Source organism: Cicer arietinum, chromosome 4 (assembly GCF_000331145.2).
Source record: "Cicer arietinum cultivar CDC Frontier isolate Library 1 chromosome 4, Cicar.CDCFrontier_v2.0, whole genome shotgun sequence".
In the NCBI taxonomy this organism is placed as follows: domain Eukaryota; kingdom Viridiplantae; phylum Streptophyta; class Magnoliopsida; order Fabales; family Fabaceae; genus Cicer; species Cicer arietinum.
Window position 1 is genome coordinate 17,435,290 of NC_021163.2, and position 13,768 is coordinate 17,449,057.

The window sequence follows — 13,768 nt, forward strand, 5'->3', positions numbered from 1 at the left end:
GCTGTGGGCATCGTGTTTCTTTGTGGTTCAGTTTGTATTGGTGATTTTGCTACTGGGGGACACGAATCAGAAGAGTCATCACTCTCAGAGTCTGAAATGATGAAATAATGTGGTTTAGGGTTCATGGATTTCGATGTACCAATACCAGACTGGACACACATGGAGCGGCATGGAGGAGTGATTCTAGTGCCAAGATGGGGAGGCACTTGAGCGAAGTTTGGTGTAGGACGAGTGAATAGTGGTGGAAGAAAGGTAGACAGAGGAATGAGGTTTAGAACTTCTTGACTAGTGTGAGAGGAGGGAGAGGCAGAAGATGTGTGTGGTGGTGATGGGCGCGGTGGTGGAGAGGGAGAACGCTCTCTGGATTGGTATGAGGAAGATGAAGAGGGTGGTGTACAGGGAGAGGAATTTTTTCGTGCAGACTGTTTGGTTCGAGCCGTGATTGTTTTTTTTTAGAGGAAGAAGATGAACAGTAGACGTGGTTTAGAGAAAGAGAAAGATTATTCCAGCTTTTGGGGAAAAGAAGGTGAGAAGAGAAACAGTTTTCTGACTTGAGAAGATGGAGAGAAAAAGGTGGAGTAATGATGAGTATGCTGCCCAATAGTTTGTACCTAGGAAAATGGGAAAAGCATTTTGGGGGATTGGGGAGTGTATGTGTCAGCACTCTAGCTTCAAACACAAGAGCACGTGTAATAAATGCCAAGATTTGTCTTTTTTGATTTTGAGGGAGAAAAGCAGACTGTTGCCTTTTTAGAACGGAGAATGATGAATCGCGAAACGGAGACTGATAAACGATCTCCGTTTTCTGCAGAAGCAGATTTCAACCAGAATTTTCTGGATTTTTCATGATTCTCAGTTTTTCTTTGATTGAATTAAAACTATCCTCCACAAGAGGCTTAGTGAAAATGTCAGCAAGTTGATTTTGAGTATCAACGAAGATTAATTCAACGTCTTTCTTATTGACATGATCACGAATGAAATGATGTTTTATTTCAATATGCTTTGATCTAGAATGCTGAATAGGATTTTTAGACAGATTTATAGCACTTGTATTATCACAATAAATTGGAATATTGGAATAGCTTACAGAGTAATCTTGAAGTTGGTTCTTGATCCACAAAACTTGTGAACAGCAGTTTGCAGCTGACACATATTCAGCCTCAGTTGTGGATAGTGCTATGGTGTTCTGTTTTCTGCATGACCAACTGATTAATGCTTCGCCTAAGAACTGACATGCTCCACTTGTGCTTTTTCTTTCAACTTTGTCTCCAGCATAATCAGCATCACAGTATGCTATAATATCAAAATGGGAACCTTTTCTATACCAAAGACCAAGATTAGTTGTTCCAACGAGATATCTAAATATGCGTTTAACAGCAGTTAAGTGGGATTCTTTTGGCGCTGATTGAAATCGAGCACATAATCCTACTGCAAACACAATATCTGGTCTGCTAGCAGTTAGATATAGCAGAGAACCGATCATTCCACGATATTCTTTTTCAGAGACAGATTTGCCATTTTCATCTTTTTCTAAGGAAGTGGATGGATGCATGGGAGTTGTCATAATTTTTGACTCATTCATTTTATATTTGATCAACAGATCTTTGATATATTTTTCTTGACAAACAAAAATGCCTTTTTCGTATTGTTTGATTTGTAAACCAAGAAAATATCTTAATTCCCCCATCATGCTCATTTCAAATTCACTTTGCATAAGTTTTGAGAAATCTTCACATAGTTTTTCATTTGTTGATCCAAAAATGATATCATCCACATATACTTGAACAATGAGTAATTCATTTCCTTCAGTTTTCTTAAATAAGGTAGTATCGATTTTTCCTCTTTGAAAATTGTTCTCGATCAGAAATGAACTCAGTCTTTCATACCATGCCCTTGGTGCTTGTTTTAAGCCATAAAGAGCTTTGGTAAGTTTGAAAACATGATTTGGTTTTGCTTGGTTTTCAAAACCTGGGGGCTGTTTTACATACACTTGTTCATTTAAAAAACCATTTAAGAAAGCACTTTTCACATCCATTTGAAACAGTTTGATGAGTTTATGAGATGCATATGCAAGAAGTATTCGAATAGCTTCTAACCTTGCAACTGGAGCAAAAGTTTCATCATAGTCTATACCTTCTTGTTGATTGTAGCCTTGAGCTACTAATCTTGCTTTGTTTCTCACGACCTTACCTTCTTCATCAAGCTTGTTTCTGAATACCCATCGAGTGCCAATAACAGTTTGATCTAAAGGATCTGGTACTAGAGTCCAAACTTCATTTTTCTCAAACTGTAGAAGTTCTTCCTTCATGGCGTTAATCCAAGATTGATCAGTAATAGCATCTTTGATTGACTTTGGTTCAATCTGAGATATCATTGCCATGCTGTCGTCATCATTTTTGAATGATCTTCTGGTTCGGATTCCATCAGCTGTGTCTCCAATGATCTGAGTTTGAGGATGATCTCCAATGGTTTTCCAGCTTTTTGGTGGAGAATGAAACGGAGATTGTTTATCAATCTCTGTTTTCTGCAGACTTGTTTCCTGCTGTGTTTCATTTTGAGTTTCTTCTTCCTCATCCTTTTTACTTATATCTAGATCATCAAACTCATCAAACAATATATGCATACTAATTTCAACAACATTAGTTCTTAAATTGAACACTCTATAACCTTTAGATTCGGTTGAGTATCCAAGAAAGATCGCTTTATCGGATTTTGCATCAAATTTTCCAATAGGATCTTTGTTGTTTAGAATGTAACAGTAACAACCAAAAATATGAAAGTAAGAAATGTTTGGTTTTCTGTTTTTCCAGATTTCGTATGGAGTTTTGTTGATGATTTTTCTGATAGATACACGATTCAAGATATAGCAAGAAGTGTTTATGGCTTCTGCCCAAAAATACCTTTCAACATTTGATTCTTCTAAAATAGTTCTTGCCATTTCTTGTAGTGTTCTATTCTTTCTTTCAACAACTCCATTTTGTTGTGGAGTTCTTGCACATGAAAGATTGTGAGATATACCAAGTTCATCAAAAAAGCTTTTGAATGAGGCATTTATGAATTCTCCTCCATGATCACTCCTTACAGAGATGATGCTGGAGTCCTTTTCATTCTGCACCTTTTTACAAAATGTTTTAAATGATTCAAATGCACCATCTTTTTGTTTTAAAAACAGAACCCATGTAAATCTTGAGAAATCATCAACAATAACAAAACCATATTTCATTCCTCCTAGACTTGTTGTTTTGACAGGGCCGAATAAATCTATGTGAAGTAGTTCAAGAGTTCTTTTTGTTGTTACAAAATCTTTTGTATGAAAGCTGCTCTTGACTTGCTTACCTTTTGCACAAGCTTCACAGATTTTGTCTTTCTCAAAATTAAGTTTTGGTAAACCTCTAACAAGATCAAGGTTGGAGATTTTTGAAATAGTTTTCATGCTGATATGTCCAGCCCTTTTATGCCAGATCCATTTATCTTTATTGATTGATATAAAGCATGATTCATCAGGTAATTCTTCAAGATATAAAACATATAAATTTTTCTTTCGCTTTCCAGAAAACAGAATTTTTCCAGTTTTAGCTTTCTTGATTTCACATACCTTTGGCTTGAAAACGACTTTGCATCCATTGTTGCATAACTGACTTATGCTTAATAAATTGTGTTTTAATCCTTCCACGTATTGAACATCATTTATTTGAGCAGAGTTTGTCTTACCAATGGTTCCATTACCCTTAATTTGAGCTTGATCATCATTCCCAAATGTGACCGAACCACCATCCTTCTTGCTGAAGGTTATGAAACAGTTTCTATCTCCTGTCATGTGCCTTGAACAGCCACTTTCCAAGAACCAAGGCTTTCTCTTTGTATTTTGAAAACCAACCTGCAAGTGATATCATTTCAGTCTTAGGTACCCACTTTGTTTTGGGTCCTTGAGAGTTAATTTTTAAGTGGTATATCATTTTTGTTTTGGAAATAGCTGTGTTGTTAGTTGTTGATTTTGAAATGGGTTTAACAACATAAGATTTAGAGGAGTTGAACTTTGGTTTAAAAGAGTTTTTGAAACGTTCAACTTGTAATTTTGAACTTTCTCCGTTTGGGAGATAAACTGGAGAACGTTCTCCGTTTTGCTGTTTCTTAGACACAATTTTGACAGGATGATTCTCCTGTTTAAAAAACTTCTTTCTTTCAATTTTTTCATCCCTTTTTCTAAAGTAGCAAGCAAATTCCAGATGTCCAAGTTTTTTACAATATGAGCATCTAGTCTTGCATTTTTCTTCCTTTCTTTCTGGGACAAAGAAGTTTTCATAGAGTTTGGTTTTTTGGGTTTGATTGAAACCAAGACCAGCTTTATCAAAAATTTCTATTTGAGATCCCATGATGTTGTGAAAAGTTTCAGTGGCTTTAATGAAGTTTAGTAAATCTATTTTAAGAAGTTCATTTTCATTTCTAAGTTGAACGTTCTCCGTTTGTGGCGCAGAACGTTCTTGACATTCTTCACTTTCAAAAACTTTTGTTTCTTTCAATTCTTGAATCATTTTTTGTAACAGATTATTTTCAGCCTGACTTCTTTCTTTCTCTTTATAAAACTGTTCTTTCAGAGAACTACATTTTTGAATAAGAAGATTTGAGTCATTTAACAAGTTATCAAATTCATTTCCCATTTGTTGACATAAATGACACGGTTCAGAATTTATTACCTTATATTCCTTTATTTTTGCCATTAAGCATATGTTGGCTTCTTCTTCTTCTTCCTCAGTTTCTGATTCCTCTGAATCATCCCATGTTGCCATCATTGATTTCTTTTTGAAGGGAAATCGTTTTGGACATTCTGTTTGATGGACATTCTGCTTTGTAATGTCCCAATTTGTTGCATCCAAAACATGTGACTTAATGTCCCAATTTGTTGCATCCAAAGCATGTGACTTGACTCTTGTCAATCTCTGTTTTAGGATTTCTGTTTTGAAATCCCTTTTTGATTTGATCTCTTCTTCTCATCATTCTTTGTATTCTTCTAGTGAGAAGCGCAATTTCATCAGCATCTCCTTGTTCATTTTCTTCTGATTCTTCTTCAACTGGTACTGTGATTTTATCTTGAGAAACTTTCAGTGCTATTGCCTTTCCTCTCCTTGTTCATTCTCTTCTGATTCCTCTTCAACTGGAACTGTGATTTTTTCTTGAGAGACTTTCAGTGCTATTGCCTTTCCTTTCTTGACTGGTTTGTCTTCTTGCAATACTATCTCATGAGCTCTTAGAGTTCCAATTAGTTCTTCCAGAGGCAGTGACTCAAGGTTCTTGGCTTGGCTTATAGCTGTCACCATTGGTCTCCAAATGATTGGGAGACACCTCATGATTTTTCTTACTCTTTCTTGCACAGTATAGGCTTTGCCAAGAGAACGCATTTCATTTACTATTGTGGTGAATCTTGAGTACATTTCATCAATGGTTTCTCCTTCTTGCATTTCAAACAGTTCGAATTTCCTTATACCAATGTCTATTCTTGTTTCTTTGACATGGCTTGTTCCTTCATGGTGAGTTTGCAATGTATCCCAGACTTCTTTTGCAGTTGTGCATTCATCTACCCTTTCACTTTCTTCCCTGCTTAAAGCACATGATAAGAATAATTGAGCTTTAGAGTTTAGAAGTACCTTAGCTTTATCTTCTGCTGTCCAATCTGCTTCCTTTTTTAGAGCAGAATTCGAGTCATCTTGATCAACCCTTGGTGTGAAATCTCCATCTGTGATGATGCGCCACATTCCTGTGTCTTGAGATTTTAAGAACAACTGCATTTTGTTTTTCCAAAAATAATAGTCTGATCCATCAAAGAATGGAGGTCGATTTGAGGATCCTCCTTCAACAATGTATTTTGCTTTCGACATTCTTCTAGATCTTTTCTCTAACACTTGTTAGGTGTTTTTGAACTTTTTAGAGACCGAGCTCTGATGCCAATTGAAGTAACAATGTCGATTTACAAGAAAGGGGGGTTTGATTTGTAAATATGCCTTTTAAAAATTCCTGTTAAAACTTAAGAAAATAACTCAAGAATGATCTTGGTTATGAAACAGAAAACGGAGAACGTTCTTGGTTTATGTTATAAAACAGAGAACGTTCCTTAATTAGCAGAAAATCAGTTTCTATTTTATCTTAAATGATTAATGCAGTATAATAAAGAAGGAGAAAGGAAAGAGAATACCACACAAAGATTTATCCTGGTTCACCCAACGTGGGTTACGTCCAGTCCTCACACTGTGAGATTTTCCACTAAGTGTTTAAAATGAAGAACCTTCTTAATCTTACAACACCTAGAATAGATCGACCTTGATCTATTTCTTTCTTAATTACTTTCCACCCAGAAAGCAATCACAACTCCTATCTAACCTTGATAGGAAGCAATCTTAAACAAACTATAAAGAAACTCTTATAGTTTGAGTTTTTACAAATGATTGAATTTGACAGAATCTGATATTGCTCAACTCTTGTTTGAGAATAGATTCTTTACAGAGTATCTAATGACAATTTCGCAGCTGATATATGAATTAGCAGCAGTGACTGTTTCGCGAATTGCAGAAAGTGATGTTGCCTCTGTTTTTGCAGAATTTCAAACTTAAGTGTAATTGTATATTGTTGATTACTTAGCACTTGAATTTCTTGCTGAGAACTGGGATAATGGCCTTCTATTTATAGGCTGTAGATGTACTTGAATGAAGGTACAAGAGCTGTTGGAGAGACTTTGCTTTTTTTACTGAAACATTATTTTTAGAATAAAAATAATCCTTCTTTGAAATAGTTTTTTTGACTTTTAATGTTTTAGCATTTAAAGCATTTATGTCCTTTCCTTGACGTTTCTTCATTGATCTTGGATGGTACATTATCTGTCTTGAGTCTTGAGTGTAGCTAGAGAAGGTTGGAGAAGATTAGAAACGAATTGCAGACTGAAACAGAGAGAATGCAAAGCTGCTGTTGATGTGCAGAAAACGGAGAATGATTAACGTTCTTGGTTTTAACAGTTTAAACTTTCTTGAGCTTCAAAAATCATTCTGGAGTTCCCGTTTTAAACGTTCTGGATTTTTTTTGTTATTGTCTTGTCATATGCCCAGATTGATCAAACTTTCTTGACATTTGAATTTTGGAGCATGCAGATCGTCATGATTTTTGTCTGTCTTTGAGTCCTTTGATCTTTGCGATCAAATAACCTTTTTGAGTTTGGATTATTCGTACTTGTTCCTTGCCGTGTACTTATTAGATATGAATGATTTCCAGAGCGGACTTTTTATCACAGGGATAGAAAAGATTTGACCAACTTGCTGTGATGGATAATTTTGTTGAAGCTGAAGATCATTCTCTGTTATGATGTAGAATGATCTTGTTGTTGTCTTTTCTTGTATTTGCTTGATTCTGCTCTTAATTAAATCCACTCAAAAACACAAGTTAAATTAACATAACATTTAGAATCATAATTAACATTCTTAATTAACCTTTATTTATTTTCATCAAAACATAAAATATAGAGTTTGTCTCAACAAGGTGGTCTGTCAGCCAAGTTCTCAATAGAGCAGTTTCTTCATCGTGCTGAACTTGTCGTGCCATTATGATCTGAAGAGCAGCCATGATGTCAGAGTTGGAGGGTTCAGTTAAGGGAGGAGAAGAGTGAAGGTGAGTAGAGGGTTGAGAAGTGGTAGCAACAACAGTGTTGGATGGAATAGGCGTTGTATAGATGGATGGAAAAGAGGCAAAGGAGGATGAGACAGAGGGTAAGGGACCAATAGATGTGTTAGAGGGTCCAATAGTTGCTGGAAAGTTTAAAAACTGACTGATGCCGAAAATGAAAAAGCTAGTTTTTTGAGGGGAGACAAACAGTGGAGACATGGTAGACAAATGTGGATTAGATAGGAAGTTACCAAAGTCGTGAGTAGGGGAGTGAAGTGTTTGAGAATAAGAGGGAATAATTGAGGATGGTATGGTGGATGTTTGAGGAAAGAGGTTTGAAGGAGTTTGGATATTTTCTGGAGAATGTTCTGGAGGTGGTGGAGAACATTCTAGATTTGGTGAAGAATGTTCTGGTGTTGGGATTTTTGTTGTGTTTTCCTCAGGATCAGTAGGATGTGTTGAGAATGGAACAGGGTTTGTAGTAGGTCGTCTACCTGCTAAGCGTTTGCGTTTTAAGGAGGTGGGAAAGGAGAATGGAGGAGTATGCGTTTGAGCAGAGGAGGTTTTGCGCATGTGAGAGAGATTTTTGGTGGAAAATTTTGAGATTTTGATCATAGATATTTCAGACGCAAATGAGACTCCAAAGTACCTGAAGACCTTAGTCAGGACCATGCCATAAGGCACAGTATTTTTCATGTAGTCTTTGGTGGCTGCACAAATCATGTGCTAGAGAATCACATAGGGTAAATTCAGTCTAATGCAGTTGAGGAGATGATGGATGAGCAAGGCGTCATTATCAGAGACATACTCAGGACTTCCACAGTGAGGAATCAAAGTATGTTGGCACATGTTATTAAACACTTTAGGAAGGGACTTAAGATATGTGGACAAGTAACGGGTGGAGTCTTCTTCAAACAGATCAGATAAGACTTCAGTCTTGCGAAGATTCAAGGCTGAGTACCAGTGGTCACCAAAAACAGATGGACCTTCTGTGGGTAACTGAAGAATGGAGTCCAGAATGTCTGGAGTCAGTTTGATCTCCACACCCTTAAATGTAGAAAAGAATAGAGATTTGTCAGCAAATGTCTTGGCATTGCAATAAAATGCACGGACAACATCTAGGTAATAAGATTCAGATATTTGTAAGAAGGATTTCCATCCAAGAGCATCAGTGTGTTGCTGAACAGCATTGCCGTCAACAACGAGATTGTCAAAAACAAAGACTCGTCCAATCCCAACTAGGCGTCGAGCCCATTTTTCATTGAAAAGTTTAGATTTGTCAGGGGAAATCAGAGGAGGAGTAGTTTGTTTGGGTTTCTTAGAGGGAGGAGACGGTTCAGAGGCAGATGAAGTGGAAGTAGAAGAAGACTGAGGAGATGGAGAATGTTTGGTGTGTGTTTGTGGGGAAGATTGTGGGTGGGGAGAGGATTCTGGAGGAGGGACTGAGTGAGCAGGAGAACGTTCTCGTGGTGGGGAACATTGTGGAGAATGTTCTGGAGAGATGGGTTTCTGACAGTTTTTTAGGTTTTGTTTAGGGGCAAGAATTTTTCTTTTCTGAGGATTTGGAAGTTTTTTGCGAGCAAGGTATTGAGCAATGGTCATTGTGTGGGTTTGGTTTGTGGTTTGGGTTGAGAGAGGGGTTCATTTTGTTTGGTAGGAGGGGAGACAATTTTATTGATCAATCTTCGTTTTTGGTGTGGGGGAGTTGATTGTGAGGGTTCAGAGAGAAAGCAGATTTGGAAGGTGTGGTAGGTTTAGTGTGTGTTGGTGTCTTTTCAGATGTGGATGTTGGAGTATTTTATGGTGTTGTTGCTGATGGAGGGCAAGAATCAGAGCAATCATCACTCTCAGAATCTGAGATGATGAAGTAATGGGGTTTAGGGTTCAAAGGTTTTGAAGTTCCAATTCCAGATTGAACTCTCATGGAGCGTCGTGGAGGAGTAGTTTGAGTGCGTAAATGTGGAGGCACTTGAGCAATGTTTGGTGTGAGGCGAGTATACAATGGTGGAAGAAAAGTAGACAGAGGGATGAGATTAAGGATTTCTTGACAGGTGTTAGAAGGAGGAGAGGTGTGTGGTGGTGTTGGTCGAGGTGGTGGAGAAGGTGAGCACTCCACAGATTCGTATGAAGAAGATGAAGAGTATGGTGTGCAGGGAGATGCATTTTTGTGTGCTGATTGTTTGGTTCGTGTCATAGTTGTTATGTGGCTGGAAGATTAGGAGTGAAGAAAATAAATAGTAACACTGGTATTTAGAGAGAAAGGCAATGTTGTTGGAAACAAAAAGGAGATGAAGGGATGAGAGAGACAATAGCAGATTGTCTGACTTGAGGAGAGGAAAAGAAAAGAGGAGAATAATGATGACTTTGCTGCCCAATAGAAACTGTTTATACCTAGGGAAAAAGGAAAAGCATTTTGGGGGATTGAAGAGTGTATGTGTCAACACTCTACCTTTAGACAAAAAGGCATGTGTATTAAATGTCAAGATTTGTCTTTTTGATTTTGAGAGGGAAAAGAAAACTGTTGGTTTTTTCAGAACGGAAAATGATGAGTCACAAAAAGGAGACTGATAAACGTTCTCTGTTTTCTGCAGAAGCAGAATTTATCTAGAATTTTCTGGATTTCTTATAATTTTCAATTTGTCTTTGATCAAATTGAAACTATCCTCGACAAGAGGCTTTGTAAAAATGTCAACAAGTTGATTTTGAGTATCAACAAAGATTAATTCAATATCTTTCTTATTGATATGATCACGAATGAAATGATGTTTTATTTCAATATGTTTTGATCTAGAATGCTGAATTGGATTCTTAGACAAATTTATAGCATTTGTATTATCACAATAAATTGTAATACTGGAATAGCTTACAAAGTAATCTTGAAGTTGATTTTTAATCCACAAAATATCTGAACTATTTATTATTTTAACTTGACTACAAAAATCACATTTTTCAAAATTATTTAAAAATAACTTTGAAATTAAGCACAAGTTACTTAAGTTTGAAATCAGATGTGTTCACATCACATAGTCTAACATATCAAAATTCAAATCACACAATACGCAACTAGAAAGATATATTTTATTGATTTCAACATTCAAACGGAAGAAGATATTTTAACTTCAACATTTAAATTTAAATATACCATGAGTGGCGTACCTTAATAAATGATCTCATGAGTTATCTTCTGAATTTTCCAAGAGTGGGCCTCCACAGATGTGATATCGGTCAGCTGATACTCTGGATAGCAGCTCACAACATACTTATTCATAACATCTCAAATATCTTTAGCAGTATTGTTGGAACAGTAGTAGTTATACAAATCTTCAGAAAGTCTCTTAAGAATATTAAAATTCTTATAATTATTCTCCCCTGGGTTAATTCTTTAACTTTTTTATATTTTTTTGTTTGCTTCAAACTGAAAGAGTTTATTGAAATCAGAGGCAACAGAACCAAATCCAGTAATCTCTTTGGTTGACATGGTAGAAAGAAAGGCCTTAAAATGGTTATCTTTGAGTTTCAAAAAACTATTTAAAAATTACAATTTATGTCACCGAAGATATTATTAGGTTGAATTGCAGAATAGATCGCTCTCTTTAATACGTTTCGCGACACTTCTCAAATTGAGCAAGGCAAACTATCAATCACGAAGTCCACAGAATAAAACAGCACAAATTCATTGTATTGAAGTTCCACTACACCTAGAAAATCTAGAATTACACCCTTAATATGGCAGTTAAAGTCACTCTCAATATGACGATTAAAGTCACTCACAATATAATACTATGACCACTCATAACTACGGCATAATAACCGCTCTAGAAACTAATAGAACTACGGTATAACAACCGCTCAAAATAAACGAAATGACTACAGCATAACAACCGCTCTAAAAATCGAATGGACTATGGTATAACAACCGCTCAAAAATCGAAGGGACAACGGTACAAAACTACTTTAAAATATCGAAGGGACAGAAAGGGGAGAAGTGGCTCGAAAATTAGACGAGCAAAATATAAAACGGAGAAAAGAGAAAGTTTAAAAATTTGGTGTACTTTTCACAATAGTTCGAAACTCATTATATAATTATGGAAGCAAATTCACATATGCTTTCTAACCAATATGAGACTTTAATATTTACATCATTGAAAACTACTCAAAATATGAGAGTTTTTTAAAGTGGGACTTCAAAAAAATTCTTTTCAATGACTTGAATTTAAGAAAACATATTTCTCTCCACTTGTATTTATAAAAAAATATTTATTTCCAATGTGGGACTTGAATTTTAAAAAAACGAGTTTCTTTCCACTTGAATTTACAAAAAATATTTTTTTTCAATGTGGGACTTCAACAAATTTTTAAATTCACACAATAACGAACTATATATTCTATCAACGAATTGTGCGATGTGTATGACTATATAGTATAATTAATTCTTATTAAAATTGATTCATATCATATGTGGATATCCAGCCAAATTCGTCGTGAGTAGAAAAACTCTATTTGATTGAGGGTGAGTGTGAGTTTTTACCATAACTAAAACTCGAAAGCGGAGACGGGTTTGAGGCGTTGATATTTACTCTGCACTTTGAACTCATCCCGCTAGTAATGTTATTGATATTTTTAAATTTTATATACATGTACATATTCAATATATTCAATATTTTTTTAAATATTAAAAATTATAAACTTCTCTCTGTAGAAAATATAATTTTAATATTTTTTAATTTTATTATATTAATTATAAATCTAGTGGTTTTATTTCTTCTTTTCCTACAATATTAGCTTTGGCATAGAACCTAATACGAAAAAAGTGTGTTAATGAATATGTAATATAGATAGAAAGTAGAAACGAGGAATACTGATAAATATATATATGGACACTTTAGAATCTACACAAACATTTGAACTTATTAGACTCTCTTCTTCCTTATCTATTCTCAACTCTCTCTAAAATAAATTGACCTAGTAGAGATTTCTTTCCTCCCCGAAGAAGAATAAAAGAATACACCCAAGAGCAATATGTGACACTAAAATTCCCTCAAGATCTTGTCGCTCATTGGAGAAGCTGAAGATATAGTCATATCTATTTACGGTCATGCCTTAAACCTTCATTTCTCAAATTCTACTATAAGCCAATGTTTTAAAAACTGGACCCAGTACTTGCATGCAGGTCATGGTTTAATTGGTTCATCCACTTGAACTATGGTTGAACCAAATAATAATAAATAAATAAACAAATAAAGCTAAACTTCATTATAATTAATAAACTCATCATAAATTAAAATTCAAAAAATTAACAAATTAATACATAAAATAGATAAGTTAAAAAATATAAGAATGCTTTACATTATGCAAAAACTTGAAACAAAGAATAAATTTTTCTTTCTATGACTAAGTAATGGGCTTTAACTATTCATTGGCCCAATACATTTACAATCAAAAAGAATCATGCCCTTAATACTATGTTAGACCCAAAAAAAACTTAATACTATAACAAGACGAGTTCTACTGTGGATTTATAAACTATGTACCAGCACTTCAAATTCGTAAAAAAATTTAAAGACGATCGACAATGTTATTTTAAAATAATATCTTGTGACTCTCTTTGTATTTATAAATAAGACAATAATCTTATTGTTGTCTATTCAATTCGATATACATACTTATAATTTTCTTATTTTTATCAAACTAATATCATTTAAGTCATTATCCTTCAATCTATGTTGTCAATCTCAACCGAATCCTAAAAATGGGATAGCGGGATGACTGTTATTGTGAATGCCAAAACACATTATATAAACTAAACATAAAATACAAACAGTATATAAAAATATTTTTAAAAAATAGCAAAATACACAAAATTAAAGGGGTGATCATATTAAATAACCAAAACCCAACATCAAAATAAAGTTCTAATAATAATCAACAAAATAGAGAACAGTGCAGACAAAACAGAGTCAAAAGAAGAACGAAAACAATAGAGCAAAAATATATCGATGTTGAACAAGAACAGAACAAAATGATGTTGAACGGAGCAAGAAAAGAACGAAAACGACATAGCAAGAACAATAGCAACAAAGCAATAACAAAACAGAAGAGGAATGAAAACGATTTTCTTTTTCACCCT

At 34.9% G+C, this 13,768-nt stretch overlaps 1 pseudogene; it reads right to left on the minus strand.

The window, feature by feature from the left end:
* The window catches only part of LOC140919977 (uncharacterized), an 8,829-nt pseudogene extending 2,862 nt beyond the window's left edge, over positions 1-5,967 (minus strand).
* Positions 5,968-13,768: the final 7,801 nt, after the last annotated feature.